At 36.3% G+C, this 25952-nt stretch overlaps 1 protein-coding gene and 1 pseudogene across 3 annotated transcripts in view; both read right to left on the bottom strand.

The window, feature by feature from the left end:
* GRIA4 (glutamate ionotropic receptor AMPA type subunit 4) overlaps window positions 1-25952 on the bottom strand; it is a 432139-nt gene that overhangs the window by 326214 nt on the left and 79973 nt on the right. The window lies entirely within an intron of this gene.
* LOC116666286 lies at window positions 7529-10430 on the bottom strand (annotated as a pseudogene).

Raw genomic sequence — 25952 nt, 5'->3', positions numbered from 1 at the left:
GTGTTGATGTTAAACACAAGTATTGTGCCCCAGGGGATTGTTCTGGGGCACACTGATGTGCTGGCAATAACACACAGCCAGCACGCACATCCAGACAGTGAGCATGTACATCCATACAGTGAGCATGTACAGTACAGTGGTCTTTGGGAAACTGTCCACCAATCCTTTTCTAACCAGAGTCACTATACATCACATTCTGTTACAGCATAGCTATTTGAGGTTTTCAGCGACTGCAATAAATTTTAATTTAAGAAACTAAGTTTTCCATTCTGTTTCAACCCACTCTATAATCATTTAAAATTATTGAAATTAAGGAAGTTGAGACTCCAGTGATAAAACCTCTGAAAGTTGTTTGAAATGCATACATTCTCAAATGGACTGTAGAAGGAAGTTATTTTGCTTTTTTATGTAAATAGGAGTTTATTGTCTTTCTTCTATGCTTTCAATGAAATCTACATTTAATCACAGCTGAAAAATGTTCCCTAGTGTGTCCTGTCAATCTAGGATTTTTAATAGATTCTGAAACCTCTGAGTTTATAGCTAAGGTTTTTGCATATGTGGAAAAAAAGATGGTTGCAATGGATAAGAAATCTACAGAGAAATTACAGACATTATCTAAGAGAACAATTACGCTTTTTACTATGCCCAAGACTATTTCTATTTTAAAATTAATTTGTTGTTTTTAATATTTGTGGCAGAGTCCACCAGCATCCCTTCCCCTCTTCCTGGCACTTATTTCCACTGCATTTCTGGGTCTCACTTGCAATTCCTGGTGACTGAGTGAGGAGGTCTTTCGTAATGAAAACTGAGTAGAAGTGACATGAGCCACTGTGACACATTTCACCTCTCATGTGTACTTCATTCTTTTTTCCTGCTAGCTGAAGGCAGATGACAGGGATGACTTTATAGGGTGCCAGTACCACAAGATCGAAGGATCCTGGGTCCCCAGAGACCAAGTGGAGGAAAGCCTTTCCCCTGCTGACTTGAAGGCAAATGACAGAATTACGACTTCTCTTTTACTGATCTTGAAATGTGTGGTCTTTTTGCTACTGCAGCTTAGCTTGTTCTAGCCAGAACAGAACTATACTGAATCCTTTACACCTGTCTAATATCCAAATATACTCTGTACTCTCAGACCTGGCCCAGAACCAGAATCTTGTGTACAGCCTTCCTTGATGCTTTTATCTTGATGTAAATAATCTCCTTCCGATCAGATGTCGTGTACTGGTAAACTGAACAGTAATGAGAGAGAAATGTCTACCTGTAGGCTTCTTGGCCATCAAAACGAAAAGGAAAACATGGACAGCTCCATATTCTTACTTCCGGTGGGGACAAAACATACCAGTTCATGGATGGAAAGAAAAAATTTTTCTAGTATTAAATTCTAAAATGCGTTTCAAACATGGAACTTCACATAGGGAAGATGGCAATATAGTAGAAAATGTCCTCAACAAGATGCCTACAACGAATGCAATTAATAGATGCAGCAGTATGGGAAATTGCAACATCTTTTGATTATAACCATTGCCATGGTTGGCAGCTCTGCAGGGCGCCAAGCCAACAGGTAGTAAATAAGTAATTGCTGTTTTTTGGCTGCCATCCAAAGATTAGACTTACACTTATTTGACAATTGCAGTAACTTTGAGCCTCAATTACATGTTTATTTGTCCTTCAGAATTTAAAATATTGCACAATTAATTTTTGTAATTCTTAGTTTAAAAAATTACTAAAATAAGATTGAGATTATCAATCCAAAGAAAAAAGCAAGAAATCATTAATTTAGTTTATCAAATGTGGCTTCAAATAATGCTTCTATAAATTTAAATTTGGAAGTTAAGACATCGTTTCTACAACTCTCACATGTAAGAAGCTCAACAAATATTTTGTAAAGACTAAATCTTGTAGATTCTGTCTCAAGGCCTTTCTAAGTTTAGTGATTTCTCTAGCATCATCGTGTCAAACAAAATTAGCTTAGTACAGCTGTGCTCACTGGCGTACCGTACGAGTTCCAAAGCCTGCCAGTGCACATGTTTAATTCCCTGCAGCTGTACCTACTACCCACCAGTCCTCTGGGTCAGTTGCTAGTAACTTTTAAATTGTCCTTTTGTTACTTTAATCGCCTCGAGCTACTTTAAATTTCCATTCTAGTTCTCTCTGTGCATGTTTAAAATATTTATGCTTTTAATTAGCATATATTAATTCATAATCCCTGAACTATTTTCCCTGAGTAATTTAACAACAAACCTAACTTAAAAAGCTCCTTGTACAAGGTAGAATAACAGGTAGTTGAAAATTTATTGAAAGCTTCTACCCGACACAGATCATCCAGGAAAGAGCAAACATTTGCAATTAAAATCATAATGTATAATGCATGATGGTGTTTTTGTAAATTAAGTATGGATTTTATTTATTAAAGCATTAGAGAAAAATTTGAAAAAAGGATCCTATAATCCTATCATTTTAACAAGTAATTTCATTTTTTAGAGTTCCTTTGAGTATGTGTCCATAGGTACATAATTAAAGGCATTCAGAATGTTTTTTCTATACTATATTGCAGGAGCAACTCGTTACTTAGTACAAGAGTTTTGCTCAGATTTCTGAAGATAAACACTCATTTTTATATCTCCACCATGAAATTAAACATCTCATCATACATGAAAATAGAGTAATATTTACCTTTCTAAAAGGTATTTAAGTTTAATATATGGTTTCTGTTTATAAAATCATTTTTTCAGGGCCTTTTTTCTTCAGTGCCTTTTTTTTTAACACTTATGTTCACATTTTTGGAGCATTCACTAGTTGTGAGGAATAGCCTGAGGCCAAATGTACTTTTAAATCTGGACTGCAATGATTTATTCATAGATAATTCACTTAAAGCTTTTTCAATGTTAAAAAAAAACACCTACACGAAAAGAATTCACTGAGTATGGTAAAGGGGACAAGTAATACGATTTTTGAATTATGCACAAAAACAGGGATTGGCTGAAGTATTGGAATGCTCTTTTTTGAGAAGCTAATATGAATTGACTTTGTAATCTTCACGCATGTGGAGAGAATTTTTGCATTATTTATGCCTTTTCCACTTCTATGGTATTTTCTCACTCCAAATAATATAAATATTAGTAAACTAAAGGGTTTACATAGCATGAATAAGAATATGGTTATAGACCTTTTCAGTTCCCTTTAGTTTATCTTCATTATCTGAAGGTTTTACTTTTTCTATCTAGATATTCTAGATATAACTCTTTTGGACAGTTTAGATACATGAATTAGAGACACCAGTTCTTTACCATAAGGGAAAAATCCACCCTATTTTTCAATGTCCTATTACAAGACGTTGGCCACAGAGATGCATAGACCAAAATAAGTATTCATTCAGTAAGACTGGCTTTCTTGATAAGTAAGAGTAAATTGAAATCATTTTTCTAATTACTTATAATAACAATTCTTAAATCTATATAATTATATGTAATCTCTAACGTACATGTATATTAAAGCTAAATCTTCAGGGTAAGGGAAAGAAACATTGACACTTATTTCCTGCCAACTATTCTCACAACTTTTTACATTTAATTCCCAGAACTTTTCAAAATAAGTGTTGTGGGACCCCCATTTTAAGAGAGTGACACTGCAGTTTAGAGAGGTTTTAACTCATCCAACATTACAGCTTTGGTGCATTGCTGAGCCAGAATAGAATTGAGCCTCAACGCCTATCTGGTTCCAAACCCTTAAGGACAGATGCCACATCGTAAAGAGGTTATTGCGACAAAATTCCCTTTAATGTCTGGGACATGGAAAACAATCAACATTTATTTCATGAAATAATCTCTCTTCCTTATTTCACCATCCCTGTAATTTCTTCTTAAAAACCCTCTCATAGAAATGGTGCTCCGAGTTAAAGACGAGTGTTTTACTTTCAAAGAGTGGCTGTTACTTTGTCCATTTTCAGGTTATTTCCCCAAAGGGAGGATGTAGATGGAATCCATATAAATTAAGTTCTATATAATGAGCAAAAGTTTGTACAACCAAAACACAAGTATGCTGTAACACATGAAGGAATGATTTTTCTTTCTCTTCATAATTTTGTTTTTGGAATGTAGCTTTGAACCAAATTAAGTAAACACATTTGAGTTACACAGGTGATTTATCGTGTATACATTTATAATAATCTTTCTGCTTTAGCAATTACTCACTATATTGATAGTTATAATCTTCAAATAAATAGATTAATTTGTGTTTGCTTAATAACATGGCCAAGAAAAATCATGTATTACAAATAATTCTGAGATCTCAGTACTGATTACTTAGTTTTTGTTTCCTTAAAAATAATAGTAAAGTGAAAGTACATACAACCCATTCTTGTGTTTACTATCAGCTAAACTTAATCAATTAATTTGCTTTTTAAAACAAATCTACATATACTGGGTATAGTACTCAGTATTGCAACCATTTCAATTAATTCTCCATGAATACCGTGGAGTGAGTCCTTTACTCCATTCTGTGCAATAAGAAAATGAGACACGTTTGTCCCCATAGTCAAGGTAACCAGGTCTAGCTGGCCCAAGTGCGATGCTTCCGCCAAACAATTCAGTGTAGTACAGCAGAAGTACCCATGAATGTTTCATATGTGCCTAAAATAAAAAGTAATCGAATTAAAGATAGTAAGTTTAATTTTAATTATCCATACATTATAATTAAATGCAAACTTTGCTAAATAAGATGGAGACGGACCTCTTCATAATTTAGCTCACTATTTCACGGACTAAAACCTTCAAGAGTCAGACTTTAGCAAGAAACATTGGAACTGTAATAAAACTCTATTTCTGTTTTATCTTTTGAAATGGTGTATCTTTGCCATGACTGTGTCCATTTGTATTATAAAAAAAAGGGGTAAAAACTGTGACTATGAAAGATTTCTCACAAACTAATGAAATACTTTTTGATTTAAATCATATAATCTAATCATTTATAATTAATTGTGATTTAGTCATTTGTAATTTTTTTTCAAAATTTCAAAATGTTCCTCTTGGAGAATTTTCACCTTGTATCACATCCCTTTTACAATGTTTCACATAGAAAATTTTCTGAGGTGCTGGACAAGGGGTCAGGGATTTTTCCACAATACCATGAAACCACAACTCATTTTAGAGGTCTTCCATGACATAACTGAGGCCATGACTACTTTTCACAGATCATTAAAGTTAAAAAGAATAAGGCAATGAAGTAGAAAAAGGTTCTTATTTTTTAATACAAAGAATAAACCCACGTGAACAGTGGCCCAGGTCTTACGAAGACAAGTGTTTCAAGGTAAGCCGGCCTGCCTGTGTGAAACTTGTCAGTCAAAAACTAGCTTCCCCACGGATTCAGTTTGATAAATACAATGAAATAGACACCATCCGTATGGATTTTCTACCACTGTTAACAAACTGACAGTCTCTCCCAGTTGGTGGATAATTCCCACTAAGACTTCATCTTCTCCAATGTACCCTAGTCAATAAATGGCAAGATTATCCACCAATTGTGAGCCCATACATAAATCTGGCTTCTTTAAACCTTCTTCTGCTCTCTCTATAACACACTACTTCAAATCCTGTCTTCAACATCCCCTTCTCTCTGTCTCCAGTCTTTACATCTTAACCCAAACCACCATCATTAGTTATCCTTGTTTTCCTCCCTCTCATTCCTCCTTCTCTATGTTCCTCCGATCTCTCTTTCCCTTTCTCTCCCCTCTCCCTACCCTTACGTCCATCCATCTTTCTCTTCTAGAATAGTTCCTAATTTGGGAATCTGATATTTTCACATGTGGCAGAAATACCACAGAAGTGATGCTGTGCCCTTCTCAGTGTGGAATGTCACCATGTTACTATATCTTATCTCCAGTGACGTTCAAGTACTTGGTTAAGATAGTGTTTTCCAAGTGTCTCCACTGTCAAGTTACAAGCTTTTCTTTAACAGTTAAGAAGTATTTTTTGTGAAGAAATACCTTGAGACTATTAACATCCTGTTTCTCATCATAATTTCACCCATTAATTCTAGCTTCCATCAGTAATTCTTTCCTGCAATAATTGTTATTGTACTGTTTGCCTCATGGTGATTTTTTGCTTCCGTTCTTCCTTCTACATTATTCACTGAAATGGTACTGTAAGGGAAAGCTGTCTCTTCCTGCACATTTAACTATTTATTCATTTATTCACTTAGTATCATTCGGGATTCTTGGATATTTATTTTATCCTATGATTACCATGCATTATGACCATTGTTGTTATTATTTTTTTACTCACAATATCCCAGGCTTGGCCTTTGGTAGGTAGCTTCTTCAAGTTGGTTCCTGAATTCTTTCCACATGCCTCTCCCAATCATTTTATAAACGCTCCCTTAATTCTTGACACCACAAGATGATCCTATCTCATACAAAAATTTCTTAATCCTGCGATAAGCCATCTTTCTGTTTTTAATTTTTTTTTGGTGGGGGAGGTAACTAGGTTTATTTGTTTTTTAATGGAGGCACTGGAGATTGAACCCAGGTCCCTGTTCATGCTAAGCATGTGCTCTACCACTGAGCTATACCCTCCCCCAAGCCATTTTTCTGTAAAGCTTTGCCTTCTTTCTTGTAGAATGGTATTCAGAAATTAAGATTTGGGTGCCAGATGTGTTCATTGCTACTGGGAGGTTCTTACTTCTAGGCCCTCTCAGTGGACAGAGCTAGGAAATGCATAGACACACATGTATACAGACACTCATACACACATATATATTTGTACTTATCTCTCTCTATAAAACTCTGTATATATTAAAAATCATGAGTTCACACCTCTGATTTTAATTCAACATCAGAGGGCTCATTCTGCCTTTCTCCTTTCCTTATCTGCAAGCTGGCTCTTATATTCACACATATTTATTATTTGCTCAATTCTAGTATACAAGTAAAGTATTTCAGAATTTCTAGTCAACACATTCATAAAAAACAAATTGATGAACTACAGTACAATACTTGTGTGTAGTATATATTCGTGTATTGTATACAATCAAAATATTGTTTCCCCAAATTAAAGCTAATTCGTTTTTTCTCTATCCCTCTTCAAGTATGGTTATGTCATTTATTTGTAACATACTTCAGTGTTTTTGTATTATTGTTAATTTTTATTTCCATTTTGGGCTCCCCATACATCTTGGCTGTTACTATTTGTTTATGTTTTGGGGTACATCTTAAAAGGCAGTGCTACATAGAAAAGTATTACTTAGAGAAGTATCATTCCTTTCACATTCTTTCATTTCCATTCCTACCCACCTTATACTGGTAACCAGCCTTATCAGTTTCTGTCTTATCTTTCTGATTCTCTTTTGAAGAGATTAGTGGATAAATCTTTTCTTCATTCTCCATTTTTTCTAACATAAAGGATAGCACACTATAGATTCTCTTTCACATGTACTTTTCATGATTGTACAAATGATTTTTTATTTACAAATACAAAATAAATTACCTATAAGCATGGACAATGACAGGGATAAATCATTATGTATTGTCAACTGAAACTAGTAATTGATGATTATAGTGAACTTCTTAAGTATCACTTGGCCTTTTCTTTGGTCGTTTTCTTCAGCTGACTTCCCTGAAATTATTGGTAAGAAACGTTGCCTCAAGCAGCCTGTCATATAGCTTAGTAATGGTGAAGCACCATCCTATGAATTAGAACCTACCAACCCCTATCCTACCCATTCCATCGATTTCCAGGATGCTTCTCTCCTTCAGCCTCCAATAAGGCAGTTCTTACAGTCTGAGCTGGGTGAATACTTCCTTTCTCCACCATATTCACGAAATCTCCAAGCACAGCATCATAGCCATCTTCCGAGGAACTTAGCTAATTTTCTCAACTATCGATAATCTTTCAACATCTACGTTCTTAGCAACGATCAGTACAAGAATTTTGAGTGTTCATTTAATAATTTCTACATCAGTTTTGAAAAAAATCTTCATTAGTTGGAATTAGTGAGTCTAAGGCATGAAATACCCTGAAGCAGAATACAACCCCCTCCGCGAACACTTTCTTAAACAGCAACTCATGGAATATAATGGGCATGTGTAAACTTCTTCTTATTGACCTCACCATCACTTGACTCATCAACCTTCAGCACAGCTATTCTACTGAAAGTTTTGCCAGAAGTCCACCCAATTTTTCCTTTTCACATTCTCTAATTATGTTATCTAACTGCTCATTGATTTCTTGAACATGATTTTCAATTTGAACCTGTTACCTTTTTCTTTTAAGAGCAGAGCTTCATCTGTGGTCTCAGTGATCTCTCCAACTTTTCCTAAGTGATAAGGCTGCATATCATTGAGATTTAGGGTCAATCTGTCTTCTCTGAACACTGAACCACCAGTAGCAATAGCCATGTCTTTAAGCAGGTTTTCCTATTGTCACCAAAACCTAGAGCTTTGACTGCTACACTCTGAAGACCAACTTTTAGCCTATTCAAAAGGAGTGTATGGTTCCAACCAAATGACATTCTGGAAAAAGCACAGCTATAGAAACAATAAAAAGATTGTGGTTCCAGGCATTTGGGAAGAGGGAGGGAGAGAGGGATGAATAGATGGAGCACAAGGGATTTTTAGGGCGATGAAATTATTCTGTATGGTACTATAGTGGTGGCTATGTGTCATTATGCATTTGTCAAAACCCACAGAATGTACAACATCAAGAGTGAGCCCTGATGTAAACTATGGACTTTGGTTGATAATAATGTGCCCATGTTGGTTCATCAGTTGTACCAAATATGCCACACAGATGAGGGATGCTGTGGGTGGGGAAGTATATACTTGTGGGTGGGGAGGGCTATGTGTGAACTCTATTTTCGGCTCAATTCTGCTGTAAACCTGAAACTGCTCTATTTTATCTTTAAAAAAAAGATAAAATAACTCATTGAAATGTGCAGCTTAAAAAAAAAAGAGTGCATTTAGAGCTTCTCCATTAACATCTTTAGCAGTTATCATTAAGGGCTACAATGAGCACTGACAATTTCAAGGGCAAGTGTAATGGTCTAGACACTTTCCTTTCGCTCAGTTGAATACAGGTATACTGAAATTCACATTTCTGACCTTTCGATGTATACAAACTATGAAGAAATATACACTTAAACACACTTCAACTTAATAATTGAATACTTTCTAATTCATCATTCAGTGTTTTTCCATTCTTTAATATTTTTACACCCTTTACTCCAATCTTTTCTCATTGCATCAGAAATGATACTGCCAATTTCTTTGCAGAAACAGCAATTTCTTCAGGCATTGATGCAGGTTTAGGTGACTTCTTGAGTTCAGCAATTATGGCATCTACTGCTAACATGACCCTAACCCCCATTTCCCCTGGATTAGCACCTTTGCTAATCTTCTCTAAGCCATCTTTGGTAATAGAGCATACCAGGACGGCAGCAGTGGTGGCAGGTCTACAGCCTTTTCATTTGTGTTATTGGTAATATTTTTTAACACGTATAGCTCCAATATTTTTCTATTTATCCTGTAAGTCAATTGACTTTGCAATGGTCACACCATCTTTTGTTATTTTGGCACTTTTCAATCACTGTCCTTCCCTTTAGCCCCCTAGTAATGACTCTAGCATCAACTAAAAGACCTACTACATCTTGAAGCATCAAGGCTTGGACATCTGCACCAAATTTTACATCTTTGGCACAAGCCCAAGTCAGATAAGGACCCAGTGCCCTGGACACTGGCCTTATTCTGGTGAAAGATTGCAGGTTATCCAAGCATTTGCCTAAGGAGGTGGTGGGGCATGCACCTGGTGAAGTAAGGGACAAACTGCATGGCACACACAGCAAAGCTCCCATGTCCCCTCTCTCCATTGCTCCCACTGCACCTTGGTACTGTCTGTGCAGCAGCTTCCATCCCCTTGGCCCAGGCCTGGCAATCTGCACGCACCATGCTTTTTGTTTTTTTTAACTTAACAATATAGTTTGGAAATTACTCCATATTAGTTCATAGCAGTCTTCTTCAGTCTTTTTCACAGTTTCTTAGTACTCTAGTGTTTGGATGTACCATACTTTATTCAACCACTCTTCTGTGTATGGGCATCTAGGTTGCTTTCAATAGTTTGCACTTCAAACAATACTGTAGTGAAGAACCTTGTGCATATGTATTGTTGGAGGTGTGTCTTCAAGGTAGATTCATAGAAGTGGGGTTGCTGGATCAAAAGATAAGTACATATACAGTTTTGTTACATATCCTTAAATTCTCCGTCAGAAGTGTTGTGCCAGTTTGCATGCTCACTGACAATATATGAGTCCCCGTTTTCCCACCATAAGGATGTGTTGTCATACTTTAAAATTTTTGCCTGGCTGGTAGGTGAGAAATAGCATTTTTTTTCATTTGTATTTGTCTAAATGTGCCTGAACTTTAAGTATTGCTTTATATTTTTGAAATCTATCATTTTAGTGGCAATATAAATTTCATTCCAATGATGTCTCCAATCTATTTAACAATTCAATGTTTAATTGTTTAAGATGTCTTTTTTTTTAAATGATTTACTGCAAATACCCTGGCCTGCCATACTTAGCTCCCCATGCAATCGTGTTGTGATGTCTTTGCATAAAACTTTTTAATTATTTAATTTTTGAATTATTCCTTTGGAATAAATGATACGTAATTGCATTATGAATTACAAGGTAGAATAAAACCATTTGTTTTAATATGAAACTGTTCTCCAAAAGAACAATAAGGAGTCACTCTTTAATTGGTTATTTATTCTTAAGTCTCCCTGTTCTGTTGCATCTTCACACTCGTAGTTTGATTGTCTTTATTTTAAGTACATGATTAGATGTGAAAAAGCATCCCTGCCTAGGTTGGTTGTGGCTTTCTAGGTAGTTGACACTGGGTAAGTAATTTATCCTCATTGTTCCTCAGCTCCCTTGCCTTTAAATAGGGATATTACCCATGCTTTATAGGATTAAATGCACTCATATGTGAAAAATGCTTAGAACAATGCCTGGCACACATCAAATACTATTTGTAAGAGTGACATTAACATCACGGTGGCATAAAACGTTTCTCCTTTTTGTCCCCTTTTAGAACAAAGATTAGACACCCATCCCTGAACAAAAGCACCTTTCTGGGAGTTGTGGGATCCAACATCACATGACAAGGGACCTAGGAGAAGTCTTCCCACTTGTGCTTCCAAAATAGGCAGACTGACCTCTATACAGGCTGTGGAACTAACAGAGCAGCAAGCCTGCCTCCAACCCTGTTGCCAGAGTCAGGAGAAAATCTGCAGAGTGCTGACCTGGGAAAATGCCCGCAAGTGAGAGAGAAACTGCAGACATCTAGCCTTTTGAGGGGAGATTCTAGGACACCACTGGAGGAAAACACTGTGAGTTAGAATTCAGTGGAGATAAGAAGAGCTTTACCAGCGTTGTCCCCACTCCCAACCCCCCCCCCCATCCCACACAATACTGCATGGAGCTGAACTGTCAGGCAGTGGCCACCTTTCTTGCAGGGAAAAAGGAGAGCAGGAAACCCATTTCTGCCCAGCAGCGTCTAGAGTACTGAGGCAAGACCTCCATGACTGGGAGGAGGAAGAAGATCAAGAAAGAGGCAGATAACAGCATCGAAGTACATTAAAGGGGTTACTTCAGCAGGCTTCTGGGAGTAACTCACCTGAGGATCTCCCTACTACATCACTCTGCAGGCGCCCTCGATGCACCAAGTGCTAAACACACACCTCCTGCCACACTGAGACAGCTCCTTGTATATGTTCACAGGTGTAGAGGGAAGAGGGAGCTCCAGGAGACAGGAGGTACACTCAGAAAACAGGCCACGGTCTGTGGACAAGGGAGAATCCACAAACTTGGACTGTAGTGCCACCTTCTGAAAAACAAGAGAGGTTTCCAGTAGCAGCCTGGTGAGTTGTAAGAACCAGGGAAGGCATAAAGGCTTAAGGATTCTGCCGCAAGAGGGAGCAAGATGAGTGGAATGTACCTATACAAAGGCAGAGCAAACCCCAGTTTTTTGTTTTTTTTTTGTCTTATTGGAAAAGATACAGCACCAATGAACAGAATAAACCATCTTAAGGCAACTAGCAGAGGTTTAAGGATCTGCTACATCAAATGTGAAAGTAGCAATGTAAAATGAAGGAAACATGCTATCATCAAAAGACAAAACCATTTCTCCAATAACTGAGGTCAAAGTCATGGTCCTTCATGACCTAATTGATAAAGAACTCGAAATAACTGTCTTTGAAGACACAACAAGCCACAAGAAAACTCAAAAGACATGAAATCATGAAAAAAAAAGATGACCAAAATAAGAGCTATATCTGTCATATAAAAGAACTAAATAGACATTCTGGAGCTGAAAAAAATTCAACGAATGAAATAAAAATGCAATAGAGAGCATCTGCATTAGAGGAGAGCAAATGGAAGACATAATAAATGAGTTAGAGGACACAGATTTTGAAATAACCCATTTTGCAGAGAACAAAGAAAAAAACAATGAAAAAAACAAAGAAAAGCTATGTGATCTATGGGATTCCATTAAAAAAACAAAAAAACAAAAAACAAATAGAATAATCATGGTCCAGAAGAAGAAGACAGGAAAGGGGAGAGAACGTTTATTTAAAGAAATAATAGTTGAGAACTTTTCAAACCTGGGAGACAATTGGACATCCAAGTTCATGAACCTGATAGATAACCCTATTATCTCAATGCAAAAAGAACTTCTCCAAGACACATTGTAATGAAACTGTCCGAAATCAAAGACAAAGAGAGGATTCTAAAAGCTTCCGGGGATTAAGATTGTAATCTTCAAAGGAATTTCCGTTAGGCTATCAGCATCAATGTATAAATGTATCAGTATCATGTATAAAATCAACATAGAGAAATTAGTTGCCCTGACAATTAAACACTAACACTAACAACTATACATATACAATAAGACAGCTAGAAAGTAAATAAAGAGAACTATCACATTCATAGTAGCATCAAAAAAACAATAAAATACTTCAGGATGAATTTAACCAAGGAAGGTAAGGCTTTGTGAATGAATGAAAACTACAAGACTTTGATGAAAGAAACTGAAGAAGACACAAATAAATGGAAAGATGGCTGTGTTTATGGATCAGAAGGATTAATATTGTTAAAATATCCATACTACCCAAAGCCATCCATAGATTCAATGCAACCTCTATCTAAATTCCAGAGGTATTTTTCACAGAAATAGAAAAAAAACTATCCTAAAACTTGTATGTATTCATAAAAGACTCCAAATAGCCAAAGCAACCATGAAAAGGGAGAACAAAGCTCAAGACATCACCTTTTCTGATTTCATGCAATACTGTACAGCTATAGTAATTAATTAAAAGAGAATGGTACGGCCATAAATATAGACACATAGACCAATGGAACAGAATCAAGAGTGCAGAAATAAACTCCCACATTTATAGTCAACCAATATTTGATGAAGGAGCCAAGAACATTCAATGGGGGAAAGAATAGTCTCTCCAACAAACGGTGCTGTAAAAACTTGATAACCACATGAAGAGAAATGAAATTGTACCCCTATTTCACACCACTCTGAAAAGTTTACTCAAAGTGGATCAAAGACTTAAACATAAGAGCTGATACTGTAAAACTTCCAGAAGAAAACAACTCCTTGATGTTAATCTTGGCAATGATTTTTTTTTTAGATAAAACACAGAAAACACAAAAATAAAAATCAACAAGTGGGACTACATCAAACTAAAAAGCTTCTGCACAGCAAAAGAAACAATCAACAAAATGAAAAACAACCTACGGAATGGGAGAATATATTTGCAAATCATATTGGGTACGGGGTTAATATCCAAAATATACAAAGAATTCATGTAACTCAATAATTAAAAAAACAAAAAATACGTTTAAAAAATAAGCAGAGAAAATAGACTTCTTTTTTCCCCCAAAAGAGACATCCCGACAGCCAACAGTTACATGAGAAGATGTTAAACGTCACTAATCATCAGGGAAATACAAATTAAAGCGACACCTGTTCAAATGGCTGTCATCAGGTAGACAAGTGATAACAAGCACTGGCAAGGATGTGAAGGGGTTCCCTATCACAGGGAATGTAACTTGTTCAGCCACTATGGGAAGCAGCGGGAATGTTCCTCAAGAAATTAAAAATAGAACTACCATGTGACCCACCAGTTCCACTTCTGGGTATACAGGCAGACCTTGGATATACCACTGATTCCATTCGAGATCCCTGCCATGAAGCAAATATCGCAACAAAGCAAGTCACACAAAATTTTTGGTTTCCAAGTGCAGATAAAAGTTACCTTTACACTATACTGTAGCCTATTAAGTGTGCAACAGCATTATGTCTGAAAAATGTACATCTCTTGATTAAAAATGCTTCATTGCTAAGAAGTGCTAGCCATCATCTGAGCCTCCAGTGAGTCGTAGTCTTTTTGTTGGTGGAGGGTCTTGCCTTGGTGTTGGTGGCTAACAGGGTGGTGGCTGCTGAAAGTTGGGGTGGCTGTGGTACTTTCTTAAAATAAAACAACACTGAACTTTGCCTTATCAATTAACTATTCCTTTCACCAACAGTTTCTCTGTAGAAGACAATGCTGTTTATTAGCATTTTACCAACAATAGAACTTCTTTCAAAATTGGAGTCAATTCTCTCAAGCCCTCTTACTATTTCACCCACTAAGTTTATGTCATATTCTAAAGCCTTTGTTGCCATTTCAACAGTCTCCACAGCATCTTCACCAGAAGTAGACTCCATCTCAAGGACCGCTTTCTTTGCTCGTCCATAAAAAGCAACTCCTCATCTTTTAAAGTTTTATCATGAGACTTGCAATGATTCATTCTATCACATCTTCAGGCTCCACTTATAATTCTTGTTCTCTTGCAGTTTCCACCACCTACATAGTTACTTCCTCTACTGAAGCCTTGAACCTCTCAAAGTCATCCATGAGAGGTGGAATCAACTTCTGCCAAATTCCTGTTCATGTAATATTTTGACCTCTTCTCAGGAATCATGAATGTTCTTAATGGCATCTAGACTGGTGAATCCTTTCTTAAAGAGTTTCAATTTACTTTACCCAGATCGTTCAGAGGAATCACTGTCAATCATAGCTACAGCCTTATGAACTGTCTTTCTTAAATAATAAGACTTGAAAGTCAAAATTGCTCCTTGATCTATGGGCTGCAGAATGGATGCTATGTTAGAAGGCATGAAAATAGTACGAATCTCACTATACTTCTCCATCAGAGCTTTTGGGTGACCAGGTACATTGTCAGAATGGCCATCATTCAAAAGTCCACAAATGACAAATACTGGAGAGGCTGTGGAGAAAAGGGAACCCTCCTCCACTGCTGATGGGAATGCAGTTTGGTGCAGCCACTGTGGAAAACAGAATGGAGATTCCTCAAAAGACTAGGAATAAACATACCATATGACCCAGGAATCCCGCTCCTGGGCTTTTATCCAGAGGGAACCCTACTTCAAAATGACACCTGCACCCCAACATTCATAGCAGCACTATTTACAATAGCCAAGACATGGAAACAGCCCAAATGTCCATCAAGAGATGACTGGATAAAGAAGATGTGGTATATTTATACAATGGAATACTACTCAGCCATAAAACCCAACAACATAACGCCATTTGCAGCAACATGGATGTTCCTAGAGAATGTCATTCTAAGTGAAGTAAGTCAGAAAGAGAAAGAAAAATACCATATGAGATCGCTCATATGTGGAATCTAAAAAAAAAAAAAACCCAAACAAAGCATAAATACAAAACAGAAATAGACTCATAGACATAGAATACAAACTTGTGGTTGCCAAGGGGCGGGAGGTGTGAAGGGATGGACTGGGATTTCAAAATTGTAGAATAGATAGACAAGATTATACTGTATAGCACAGGGAAATATACACAAGATCTTATGGTAGCTCACAGAGAAAAAAATGTGACACTGAATATATATACATGTTCATGTATAACTGAAAAATTGTGCTCTGGAATTTGACACAACATTGTAAAATGATTATAAATCAATAAAAAATGTTAAAAAATATTTTGAAAGGATTTTTTCCCCCTAAGCAGTAGGTCTCAACAGCAAGCTTGAACTATTCAGTAAACCGTGTTATGAACTGATGTGCTGTCATTCAGGCTTTGTTGTTCCATTTATAGAGCACAGGCAGAGTAGATTTATCATGATTATTAAAGGATCTAGGATTTCTGGAGTGGTAAATGAGCACTGGCTTCAACTTAAAGTCACCAGCTGCATTAGCCTCTAACAAAAGATTCAGTCTGTCCTTTGAAGCTTTGAAGCCTTTAGCTATGAAAGTCTTAGAAGACATCTCCTTCCAATATAAGACTTTCATCTACACGGAAAATTTGTTGTTTAGTGGAGCCACCTTCATGAATTATTTTAACTGGATCTTCTGGGAAACTTGCTGCAGCTTCCACATTAGCACTTGGTGCTTCACCTTGTACTTTTGGGTTATGGAGATGGCTTTTTCCCTAAACCTCATGAGCCAACCTCTGCTAAGCTTCAAACTTTTCTTCTGCAGTGTCCTAACCTCTTCCAGCCTTCACAGAATTGAAGAGAGTTAGAAATTTGCTCTGGATTAGGCTTTGGCTCAACGGAATAATGTGGCTGGCTGGTTTGATCTTCTCTGCAGACCATGAAAACCTTCTCCATTTCAGCAATAAGGCTGTTGTGCTTTCTTATCATTTGTGTGTTCACTACAGTATTTTTAATTCCTTAAGAAAAAATCTCTCCTTTGCATTCACACGTTGGCTACCTGTTTGACACAAGAGGCTTAGCTTTCTGTCTATGTCAGCTTTCAACACACTTTCCTCCCTAAGCTTAATCATTTTCAGTTCTTGATTTAAAGTGAGACATGGAAGTCTTTCTTTCACTTGAACACTTAGGGGCCATTATGTAGGGTTATTAATCGGGCTATTTCAACATTGTTGTGTTTCAGAGAATAGGGAGGTCTGAGGAGAGGAAGGGAGGTCTGAGGAGACGAAGGGAGGTCTGAGGAGAGGAAGAGAGGTGGCGTAAGAGCCAGTTGGTGGAACAGTCAGAACACACACAATATTTATCAGTTAAGTCCATTGTATTATATGAGCACGGTTCATGGTGCCCCAAAGCAATTACAATATTAACATCAAAGGTCGCTGATCACAGATCATCTTAACAAATATAATAAGAATGAAAAGTTTGAAATATTGCTTGAATTACCAAAATATGACACAGAGACATAAAGCGAGCAAACACTGTTGGAAACATGGTTTGCTCTACACTGGGTTGCCCCAAACCTTCAGCTTGTAAAAAAATGCAGTATCGGTGAAGCACGATAAAATACAGAGCAGTAAAATGAGGTATGTTTGTACGTGCAAAAAAATGAAAATAGGACATACGAGAGCTATCTGCACTCCCATGTTTTTGCTGCATTATTTACAAGAGCTAAGATATGGAAAGAACTTGAGTGTCTGTCAACAGATAGGTGAGTAAATAAGATGTATATCCACGTATCTGTGTGTGTGTGTGCATATACATATACATACACAAAATACACACACGCACACGAAATATTGTTCAGCCATGAAAAAGGAAGAACTCCTGCCACCTGCAACAACATGGATGGATCTTGAGGGTATTACATTAAGTGAGATAAGCCAGAAAAAGAAAGACAAATACTGTATGACATCACTTACATGTGGAATCTAAAAAACCAAATTCATAAAACAGAGAGTAGAATGATGGTTACAAGGGTGGGGTGGGGGGGATGTGAAAGACGTTTAAAAGTACAAACTTGCAACTAGTGGATAAATAAGTTCTGGAGCACTAATGTACAGAATAGTGATTATAGACAACAATAGTTATTATAAATTTCAAAGTTGCTAAGAGACTCTATCTTAGTTGTTCCCACCACAAAAAATAAGTTATAATTATGAGACATGATAGAGGTTTTACCTAATACTACAGAGGTGATCATATTGCAATATACAAATATGTTAAATTATGTTGTACACCTTAAACTTATATAATATTGTGTGATAATTATATCTCAGTAAAAAAATTTTAAAACGCTGTATGTGTTATTTAGTGTCATTACTGTGGTTTGTTAATATTTTAAAAATATTTTTGTTATATGAATTTTTTTCCATTTCCATAACCGTCAGCCATTAGTTGTATGTCTCCCATTCTTTGGTTTTTCTACTATCTTTATTATTATTATTTTTTATTTTATTTGGTTTTCTAATTAAATATATATGTGTAATTAAAATATCTTACAACTGTATGTATTAATTTACCTTTGTATTTTCCTGTATTACTCCAGAATCATCTGAATGACTTGGATATTCAATTTTAATTGTCTTATTTTATTTTTAGTGAAGTGGAACTTATTGTGGTTTGTCTTTGAAGCCATAGTTTTAAGTTAACTTTTCTTCCATGACTAGAAAAAGTATTTGTGTAAGAATAAAAGTGGCTTGAGAAAAACATTAATATATATTATCACTATGATCAAACATTTACACTCTTCAGCAAAAATAAAGTAAAAAAATAGACAGTTTTAAGTCATACACCTAACTTTAGGGGAAGTCATTTGATAGTATCAAGTTTGAATGCCTATTATGCTTATTAATTTATTCTCATTCATTTTCGGGTGCTGTCACAAATCCAAAATTAACACTTTTCAGGTGGAAGAGGCTAAGTTCAGGTGCGATCTTAATCAATGGTTTCTCCACACTATTTAATTGCATTCAAGGAGGTTAAAAATTATGTTTGCTTTACACTTACCAAAAGTGCTAGCCAGTACCCTTAAAAAAACCTTGCTTCACATGCATACATGCACACATAATCTCTCTAATAATAGACCTGAATTCTTCATTAACTTGTAATGAATGGATACATTCTGCTTTGAAATAAAGAAAAGCTTTAATTTACAATCACATTGGTACATATTCTACAGACTCTGTCTTGAAGGATCTGTGAACTTCTGAAAGTGACTTCTAAGTAGATGTAATATGGAGACATACTATCCCCACGAGTATAAACACGCTTTCATGGCAGTTAAGAACTCACTCACTCATACAATGGAATACTACTCAGCCATAAAAACTGACAATATAATGCCACTTGCAGCAACATGGATGCTCCTGGAGAATGTCATTCTAAGTGAAGTAAGCCAGAACGAGAAAGAAAAATACCATATGAGATCACTTATATGTGGAATCTAGAACAAAAAAAAAAAAAGAAAACAAACAAAGCATAAATACAAAACAGAAATAGACTCTTAGACATAGAATACAAACTTGTGGTAGTCAAGGGAGCAGGGGGTGGGAAGGGACAGACTGGGATTTTAAAATGCAGAATAGATAAACAAGATTATACTGTATAGAACAGAGAAATATATACAAGATATTATGGTAGCTCACAGAGGAAAAAATGTGACAATGAATATATATATATATGTTCATGTTTAACTGACAAATTGTGCTCTACACTGAATCTGTAAAATGATTGTAAATCATTGTAAATTGCAAATGATTGTAAATTAGTAAAATGATTATAAATCAATAAAAAATGTTAAAAAAAACTTCACTCATTCAACAAATGATGCTGAATATTTTATGTGTGCCAAACACTGTGTTGAGCACAGAAGATATACTTGTAGGTTAGTGGGTAAAAAGGAAAGTAAATAAATAATTTCAGCACCACGTGTTTTAAATCTTGATAGGAGTGATCACAGCATGAGAAATAAGTGCAGATGACAGAGACCTAATACAGTCCAGGGGATTAAGGAAACTCTGAATATGATAGTCTTCAAACTGAAACAGGAAAAGGGAATAAACCCCACTAAAAATGGGAGAGAATTTCTATCAAGTATAGGGAATAACGTGTGCTAAGTCCAGACTCAAGAAAGAGTAGACTTTCTTCAGGGATTTTGCAGGTAACTCAGAATGACTGGAGCTCGAAGGGACTGGGTAGTTGGGAAGCTGGAAAATGAGGCAGGTGTCTACTCATAAATGACCCTTCATGCCAAGCTGAAGACTAGGAATTTATTCTGAAGATTAAGAGAAGCCAGTACAGATCTGCATTTTTGAAAGGCTGTCTTGTATTCTGTTAGGAGTATACATTGGAGAGGAGCTAGACCAGAGGCAGGGAGACCAGCAAGGAGGAATGCATTTGTCTCCATGAGACGCGATGGTGGCTGAAACTGACTCAATGTCAGTGGGAATTAAAAGAAGAAGACAGTTTCAAGAGAGCTGACTTATCATTGTAATGGCTGGATTTGGGGGTAAAGAAGAGAGAGGAGGCAAGGACGATACTCCAGCTTCTGGCCTGAGCATGTGGGTAAATGGAAGCTACCATTAGTGTATAGCTGTCTGTTGACCAGCAAGGGAAAAGGCAAAGAGAGATTCATTCCATGATTAAACAGATTCATTGAAAATTTGCCAGCATTTAACTAACTGTCACATGGGATTTGAGCCCTTTTGTTGGCAGTAAGGAAAGTCATGGAGCCACATGGGACTGAAACCACTAACAGGAATGATCTGCTCTGGTTTAGCAAGATGTGCCTGGCATCAGATTGCAGCTGCCAAAGCAGCTGTCTCACTAATTAAAGACAAAACGGTAGAATTCCAGAAAGGTACCCACCTATCTAGGGTTCAGGTGTGAGACCAGCAATGAGCTGATTCATTCTCCTCTTCCTGCAGTTATGTAATTACTGCAGCACATCAAGTCAGTGACTGTCAGAAACGTTTTTGCTACTTTGAATTGTGTCCTTCCCCAGAGGGACGTTTACAGGAGCATCTCCCTGAGCTCTTCACATGCTGCCAGCGTCATGTGACAAGCCATCACATCTCCATGTCTTGTTAGGCAGTATATGGTATGCATGGATTTATACCATTCATTCATTCATTTATTCAACAAGTGTTTATTGAGTGTTCCAGGCATTGGGAATTAAACAGTGACTAGAACAGCTGAGCTGTTGGTGGTTGAAAACAGATGATAAACAAATGTGCCTGATAGTGAGAAATGCTATGAAAAACAACAAATTAGGTCAAAGAGAAATAGGAAGTGCGGGCATTGGTGGGATGGGAGAATTGTGCCGTTTCTATGGTGAGCCTCTCTGATGAGATGATGTTCAAAGGGAGTGAAGGGTTGAGGGAGGGAGCCATGTGGATATCCATGAGATGACCCAAGGAACATATACCTTAATATAAGATATTCAAAGGTAGAAAGTAGAAGGTGTCACTATAAAGAAAAAGTTATGGTGTTACTTTTGGCAGAATGGATGGGGAAACAAAACGCTGATTGAAGACTGGAGTGACACATGGCGTCGATGTGTTTGTATCACTGGTATCATTGTGTCCATAACCAAACATCACAGAAGTTGACAACAGCTGAAGTTATGGTGCCGTTCAAATTTCAAAACTGTCATGTGAAGTGATTTTTGTCCAAAGACGACAGCTTGTTTCTCGAGTAATTTGATCAACCTTATTTACAAGCCATCTCTGTAATCAAATAGCAGGTGTGGAGCAGCCAAAAACAGTGTCCAGGGAAAGCATTTGTCTTCCTTCCCTCTCCTGTCTGCTTCACATGGAGCACATGAAAAGAGAGGGGGACATGATAGGTCCTCAATAAATGTTTTCTGAATGAAAGGATAAATGAATGAAGAGAAAACAAATGCCTGGAGTTTCAAATGATGTTCATGAAAGTACAACTCTTGTCCGTTTCAGCGTTAGCAAAGAGCACAGAAGCAGCCAGGAGCACCTGGGGAATGTTCTGTGTAGGCTCTCCAACAGTATGATGGAGCTATAGGAAGTTAGGTAGCTCAGTGCAGACTGATCAAACTGTCATGGCATATTCAGGAATGGGGTGGCTCTTTTGTGCAAAGAGTTGGGACTGGCTTCACATTTAAATGGATTCCCTTTGAACAGCTGCATGCTTTGCGAATAGCAGTTGCAGCTGCAAAACCAAAGAAGCATCATAGCAAGTGCAGAGTGAAAAGACCCATTGTTCACAAACAGGTCTCTCAGTCACACCTGCACACGGATCATAATAAGTGTCCAGGGTCACCAAATATGAAGAATAACGATCTCATATGCAAAGTGATTGTTAATGCACATTCTGTCTGGTTTTCTGATAGATTATATACAAAACATTTTACTTGGCTCCACTGCAATCTACTTGAGGCCACAATTACTTCTACGTGGATTTAATCAAAGTCTTCCCTGGTGTCTCATTGCAAAGCAGCTCCATGTTACTAGGGAAACAGACGCAAGCCTGAGTCTCAATGAATGTCACAGTGAATTGAAATTACCTCTAAACTCACTTGAGCTTGACTGAAGCCACAAAAACTGCTGTCTTAATTTGAGCTATCCCTATGCATGTAAATAATTTCAGGGTAATTAAAGATGCCATGTTTTTCATTCAATTTCGAGAAAAATATTCATCCTATTTTGGGTACTGCTATGATGCTTAAACACATAAACTTACAATATTGGTGCTTTGATTATATATCACATTAATACTCTTAATTATGGTCATTTAATATTAATATAAGTAAATTACATTTTGTGGTTCTAGACTTCATTAAAAAGTTCATTCATTTGCATATAATTGTCAATAGTAATTATAAATGAAAAATGGCTACTGGGTATAAAATCTGCACCCTAGTAAGCAGAAACTTCTATATAAGTGGATTAATTTCCCTTATCTCGTGATACACTAGTTTATGTGAGAAACACAGAGGAACTGCCTAGTTTAAAATAATAACTCTTTTCCCACAATTTCACTTCTCCCCACCACCTCGGTTCCTAACATGGTGGCCAACCAAATGGCTGGATGCATGAATAAGCCCCAGTGTTTTAATTCCAAACAATTCAAATCATCTTGTTAGGAAGCATTCAAGTTATGGAGTCTTTCACAGATTTATAAACGATTCTGCATTCTTCCCTTCAGAAGCACATGCTTCTTGACCATTTTTAACCCTCTCATCTTCCCACCTTTGTCCTACTTCTTGGCTGAGTCCATGTTCTTTTCATGGACTGATTTTAGCCTGGGGTTTCCTAACCTATTTGTCTTGAATGAAACAGAAGAGTCTTAAAATTGTAGGCGAAATAGGTGAGCACATGTGCATTTGGGCATTGTTCTGGAGAGAAAGAGAGCTTTATCGGTCTTTCAAAAGGATGCTGTGTTCAAACAGAGGTTAAGAACTACCATTAAATTCCTTTACACATCACCAAAAAGTCTCTCATTGTGTTCTAAGTGCTAGTGTTCCTTTCTTTCCCAGAAAATAATAATAAAGTAATAAGTATGTGAGAAAATATGAACAATAGCTATTTTAGAATATAAAATACATTAGCAGGAAAATGCTTATTCTTCTATTTCTTGGATACTGCATTTTGTGCAGAGTAAAATAAACTTTAAAAATCCTTATCAGGTGGAAACACTTAAATTAAATAAACTTCAGTAAGAAGTAGTATCTTGCAAACTAGTAAGTAATTATTATTATTAAATTTCAAACATCTTTAAAAGACAGTTCATTTCAATGCATTCTGAATGCAAGTATGATATGACTATATACAACAGAACTTTATTTGCACATTAAAGACACTTTAATTGACTCCACACATATTTGCTGAGGTCCTGTCTCTGTGTGATGCTAGACTAGAGGTATAGTAAGAAAAAAACACACCCTGGTCTTTGGGGTTAGAGTCCAGTAGTGGAGATAGAAGATGTTTAATTCAAAAACATTGATTTTGTTTTTTAATAACTAATTTTAGAAATCCTAAACCCCAACAACGTTTTTCTTTTCCCTTGTCCAGATGCCATCTGCCAGTTTACTGATAAACTGCATATTAATCAGGGGCAGGAATGGAGTCACAGATAAGAACTGTTTTCATAACGTGCCCAGACAGTTCAGTTTGCAAGAGACAAAATAGCAGACATCACTATTAGCTGTATTTTCACTACGTTTTTTCCAAACTGTGATTTGATTTGACTCTGGTCCCTTATTTTATTTAGTTATGACTTTGAATCATTGGGTGATTGAAAGTCTCAAAAATATATAACCTATTAATATTTATAACATAAAAGTGGTATGAATATAGCTGAAGCTTTCAACTCTGTTCCCTCAGTGAAATCTCTGGCAGATGACGACCAAGCTACTTAATAGCAAAATACTATGAATCTAGAATTATCATATGTTTGTTTGTTTGTTCATTTTTTCCAAGAAACACAATATACACCAAAAATGCTGTAACATTCTTTTGCATATTTCATGTCCATTTGTATTTTAGCAATGCTCAAAGCTACATCATTTAGCGGAAATGAAAAAATACTATAAATCAGTTTAGTAATTTATATTACATTACTTGCATAGCTTCCTAAAGGAAAAATTACCCACTTGATATGTTACAGATGAGATCATCATACTTTAGATGATTACAATTCAGAATTCCGTATCTCTTGGGATTAAAATTTAAAGCTGAAACAATGAGTTACCAAAAAGTCATGTGAAAGCATAATTAGACAAACAGCTATTTTGAGTTTAGCAGTTAAATGGGGGTATGATATTCTTTTGATTTGGGTTTCAAAGAGAACATGTTAAGATGGGTATTCTTCCTAGTTGATTTTATGAGTTATTTACATTTGAACACAGAATTATGCTCCAAAGAGATGAAGCTATGTAGAACTTTGGAGCAATAGCAGATAGTTCGTTGGTATTTGATTTGTCCCAGCTCATATCATATTTCTCCAATAGCACTGGGTGCTTTGAAGTTGGAGGCACCATTGGAGTCTCGATGTTCCCAATGATAATGTTTACTATGTTGTTTTAGACCCAGAAATCACTCAATAAATGCCAACTTAAAAAAAAAAAAACCATATGTGATGTTCCTAGTACAGATGTAACCCATGGAAGGTACTTAAATGGTGACCATTAGTCTGTTTCTCAACATCAAAATTGTCTTTGTCATTATTAATATCACAACACCATGAAATTTATACAATCCCTGCATTCTGAACAACTTAGGGATAACATATCTTTCAAACAAACCATGGGTTAACTTGTAACTCAGTTTTTGCTGATTTTAGATATTCTGTTAGGTGTATGGTTTTATAACCTAGCAATATTTATTCATATATCTATTACTTAACATTATTTGATAGCATTTTAAAATATGCTTCAATAAAATAATTTATTTAATCATCAAAATAGTCCTATGGCTTAAGTATTATCATCATCTTCATTTTATAGATGGGGAAATAGGCCCAGTTGTTTAAAAAACTAACTTTTAATTAAGCTTAGCAAAGTCTTATTCAGACTCTTTTATAGGGTTCATGTTTGATTTTCATAAGAAAATGTAATTTCTCCTTCTGGCTAAATTCTACAAAGGAAATAGATTATATTCCTTTCTAATAAATGTCTTATTCTGTATTGTTTCTGTTTCCTAACTTTTATTTTTTATATTTAAGCACCACTATCTGGAAGCTTAAATTTTTTTTTTCTGTTTCCTCAATCTTGTCACCTTCAGCAGGCACACATCAGTCTGTCTAACTTGGCTGTTGTAACTTATAAAAATCTATACCAGGGAATCATGCACTTTCCAGCATGCTTGTCTTAAACTAAAGAACTAATTAGTTAACTAGCCAAACAATTAACTAACCAACGAAGTAAACAGAGAAATAAAAACCCTCAACAAGGATTAGGTGATTTTCCTCTCGTCTTTGTCTTAGTGCAGTGCGTACATTTTCTTCAGCGTCAGTACAAACCATGCGGGGAAGCACCTGATCTGCGTATTCGCCTCAGGGCTCCACCACTCACTTCTTGATCTCCTGTCTCTGCCCTTGGCTGTTCAAGTGAAGTACTAATGTAAAGCAAGGACATGCTTTACTGAGGAAAATTATCCATCGATTTTCTATTTCAAAAAATT

The sequence above is a fragment of the Camelus ferus genome, chromosome 10 (assembly GCF_009834535.1).
Source record: "Camelus ferus isolate YT-003-E chromosome 10, BCGSAC_Cfer_1.0, whole genome shotgun sequence".
Classification (NCBI taxonomy): Eukaryota; Metazoa; Chordata; class Mammalia; order Artiodactyla; family Camelidae; genus Camelus; species Camelus ferus.
The sequence above is the reverse complement of the archived record's forward strand: the minus strand, read 5'-3'. Positions and strand labels throughout refer to the sequence as shown.